This window comes from Marmota flaviventris, chromosome 10 (assembly GCF_047511675.1).
Source record: "Marmota flaviventris isolate mMarFla1 chromosome 10, mMarFla1.hap1, whole genome shotgun sequence".
Taxonomy (NCBI): Eukaryota; Metazoa; Chordata; class Mammalia; order Rodentia; family Sciuridae; genus Marmota; species Marmota flaviventris.
The window spans coordinates 82,877,321-82,881,938 of NC_092507.1; positions in this window are offsets into that span (position 1 = coordinate 82,877,321).

The following is a 4,618-nucleotide window of genomic DNA, read 5'->3' on the forward strand; positions in this document are numbered from 1 at the left end:
CTGGGGCCAAGGGGAGGCAGAAAATCACTGTAGAAGGGTATGGTGAAGGAGTTACGTTCACCATATGGTAGCCAGAAAGCAGAGAGCAAGGAGAAGGGGCTTCAGGGAAGATGAACCCTTCCAGGGCATCTCCCCAGTAATCCAGCTCCTGCAGTCACAACCTACCTGCCTACAACTACACCCAGGCTGTCCATTCTAACTATGGATGGGCTGATTGGATTACAGCTTCATAACCTAATCCTTTCACCTCTGAATATTCCTACATTAGCACAGGAGCTTTCGGGGGCACCTCATGTGCAAACCATGAAATCCAGCTACTGTGCTCAAATCCTCATCTTAAGCTCCACTTAACTGCCTTGGCTGGACGACTTGTCTGCTTTGTTGGCTCTTATACATCTAAGAGATTTTCAGCATATTAAAACCAATGGTATTTCTCCTCCAGACTTGTCTGTTTTCCTTTGTGTTCACCATACTTATCATTGAATGCAAGCTCCTCACTGACACTCACACAACCTGTTGATGAGATAAAGTTCAATACTTTATTTACTGAGGTAAAAGAGAACATCATGTAAATAGAACTCTGTCAATGTCCGAGGGGAATGAGAAAGCAAGGTTTGGATTTACTGAGAGTTGAGACTTTGGTATATGAAAGGTATTTCAGTGTAGATAATTTATTAGAATTGGTGGGAACAATCAGGATTTTTGAAGGAAAGGATTAAAAAAAAAATCTTAGGAAACATGGGATACAAACCATAACTATTTCCCATTGAAGAGAGTTGATGGATATTTCTAGGCATTTTTTGTTTGCTTGCTTTTTGTTTTCTCATAAAGAGTCAAGCCATTTGCCAGAACTTAAGTCTCTGAAATGGTAAAGACATTAATAAGACAACACTGATATTGATAATTATTTAAGAGTGGCGTGGAATAGGTTCCGTCCTAGCGTCCAGCTTGCTTGTAGAGGTAGCTTGTTTTGATTTTCATTGTCTATGTACTTGATATAGATGTCTAGGCAGCTTATGGCTTTGTGGATGTACACCTGCCCCACTTATTCAGTGTTAAGTTTTAAAAACATTAGACCTCTCTTGCAATTTATCAGACAAAGCCATTCACAAATAATCACTGTCAATAACATTCCCTTTGAGACTTGTTTAATTAGACAATTTGAACATCTAACAGTAAATTCTAACCCTATCTGAAATCTTCTGCATGCAAAACTCTTTGGTCCCTTGTTTATATCAGGAACATAACTATACGAGTGCCCACAACCCTCTCAGGCAACTGTTTTACATGTGCATTTTCCATGATTAGTTGAAGGACCTTTGAAGGTAATTTTTAGTATAATACCTGCAGAAGACAACAGGAGTTCAATAAATGCCTGTTGAAATAATTCATTTTGATAATTTTGCAGTTATTATTTTTTTAATATTTATTTTTTAGTTGTAGGTAGACACAATATCTTAATTTATTTTTATGTGGTGCTGAGGATTGAACCCAGGGCCTCACATGTGCTAGATGAACACTCTACCACTGAGCCACAACCAGCCCCACAGTTATTCTTAATATGAGGTGATTTAGTTACCTTTTTGTCCCTGTGATCAAAATATCCAACAAGAACAACTCCGAGGATAAACGGTTTATTTGGGGCTCACGGTTTCAGAGGTCTTAGTCCATAGACAACTGATTCCAATCCTCTGAGAGACCAAGATGTGGGGGAAGGGTCCCATGAAGGAAAGCTACAAAGCTCTTTGTGGTGAGAGGGGGTGAACACATATGGTGAACACAAAGGAAAAAAACAGAGAAGAGACATCCTTCCAGGGCACACTGCCAATGACGCATCTCCTCCAGCAATACCACACCTGCCTATAGTTACCACCCAGTCAGTCCATTCAAACTAGGATGAATTGATGAGGTTATACCTCTCATGACCCAATCATTTTACTTCAGAATACTTCTGCATCAACAGGATCTTTTGGGGCACAACCCAAATGCAAACCATAAGAGGAGGTCATATTTTTCTATCAAAAATATGCAATGACCTGTTTCTTTGTCATTTAGTTAATGAACGTATTTGCAAATTATAAACTCCTCATGCCTTTATGTAATCTCGATTTCTATTATTGGCCAAAGGCCTGGAGGTATTGTAATATTTGTTGAGGAATATAGGCTTGAGGCAGACTGATTCTGGCTCCTGGCTAGCGATGTGATTTTGAGAAAATATATTAGCTTTCTAGGACTATGTTTTCCTTCTGAAATACGCAAAACAATTAAATTTGACTATTTGTTCTATAGAGTTGCTATAAGAGAGTATCACAACCTGGCTGGTTTTAAATAGCAGCAATTTATTGTCTCACTGCTCTGTAATCTAGAAGTTTCAAAATCTAGTTGTTGGCAGATCTATGCTCCTTCTGAGACTTGTAAGGTTGCCTGTTTCTAGCTTTCAGCAGAGGGCTGCCAAGCTTTGGCATTCATGAGCTTGCAATTCTGTAAGTCCAATCTATGCCTTTGTCATCACAAAGTACTGCCCCTATGCGCATCTGTTTTCACATGCTGTGTTCTTACAGTGGCACCAGTCATATGGATTAGAGGCACACCCTACTCCAAATGTCCTCATTTTAACTTCAATAATCACATCTGCAATTCTATCCCAAATCAGTTCACAATCTTAGGTGCTAGGCGTTAGGATTCTTAAATATTCTTTTTTTGAGGGAAATCAATTCAACCCATACGTTGATTTAGAGAATTCTTGCTTGAATTGGAATAACAAATCATTGGCATCTAGTAGGTACAAAATTATATTCCTTTGCATCCTCCTTCATGCCAGGTTCTACAAACACAATAGTTTATAACTAATTTCTGCTCATCTCAGTTCATTATGTTTATTAAAAATGGGTACCCAATGTGTGACAGTCCACTACATCGAAACCTGTGGATCCTCATGACAGGTTAACCACCACTGGATTCTTTCTCTGTCATTTAGTTCAATCTTGCTACACTCCCTTCAGTATTTCAGTATTTCATTCTAGGGACAGGGTTGGCACCCAAATGCTGGTGCACCCTGCCAACACTAGCTCTGATATGAGAGGTGTCTTAAGTTATGGATGTTCATAGAAGGACAGTTCATTTTAATTGTAATAGTTTCCTTTTGGCTATGCTTACCTCCTGCCAGATTTCTAATTCCCTTAACATTTAAGATTGCCAAATCAGGCCATCTGCAAACATGAAAAGTTGCAAAACCAAGGTCTTTCACCAAAGTGATAGTTTTAATATTCTGAGCAAAAGAAAGACTGATCCTCCCAGTCCTGAAAGTCCAAAATAATAGTTTGGAGTGGGTATCCCCTCTCTCTCCTCCACCCTCTGCTCTTCTTAGGGTTTTCTGGATGTAGGTATACCTTATTTGGATAAACATCTTTTCTTTCTTTATGTGAAGAATGTGCCTTGGCAACCATTGTGGAGAAGCCCAGCACAGCCTTTCATGAGCCAGAAAGGTTAAAACTGAGCTGACAGGACAGCCCCAGCTCTCTGCTGTTGGTGAGTTATTCTGTTTATTCTACATATGTTTCCTTTTAATTAAAATGTCATTTTTAATTAAAAATGAAATGTCAAGAAGGAAAAAAAATTGGCAAAGTCTGGACTATTGCAATGAATGCAAGCAGAAAAAAAAGTCAGTAGAGAAAAATAACTTTGAAAGGATGAGAACAGTATCTTATTCTCCATTTTGGTTAAACAACAACAAGAAGGAAACAAGAAAAGACTTGGAGAGTTTTGACTGCCTTTTGCTGTTTATAGGGAGCATGGGCACACACACACACACACAGAGAGAGAGAGAGAGAGAGAGAGAGAGAGAGAGAGAGAGAGAGAGACTCCTCTGCTTTATAGCTTGTTTCCATAATTAAAAAGTATGTATTTGATGTGTGGGCACATGCTTTAAGTTAATGTGTAATGCTGATGGGTGCCACATTTTTCATGAGTGACAGAGCCACTAATGAGATGTAGCATTGACTGTAGAGGGCACCAATAAATTGTATAAAACACCCCTGTTGGCCATTTATTTAATTTATTTTATAGAAATGTAATTCCTTGTAATTTAATATGGAGCTTTTATTTTGTTATAAAGACCCAAGTCTCTTCAAGAATTACTCATCGTATATGCCTCCCATTTCAACACCTCTCTGACAGAGAACGTTCTACATTATGATTCAACTCTCAAAGGGATGCTTCCATAGGCAAAAACAACTGTGCCGGAGTATACAACACCTGTTCTAGGAAGTAGGAATGGACGCATGCTTAGGAAGAGGGTGGAGTTTGCGGGAGTCAGTTGGAGAAGAATGATAAGTGTTAGTTTGGGTATTGAAGAAGGACAAGACCAAACAGATCTGAACTTCTCCCCAGCTGGTAGCATCTTGATTTTGTCTTTCATCTCTTTCTTTAATGCCTTTTTGCTCTTTTGATCAGGTTGGGGATCTCAGATCCCACTCCATGTTTGGTCTGATTGTCCTCATTTATTTCCCTGTATGAGACAATATTTTCCCAGACTGGGGTGATTGGGTAAACCCCTCCCTCCAAACTGAATTCCAATCTGCCCCCCATGTTCTTCAATACCTGCTATTGCCCCACCTAG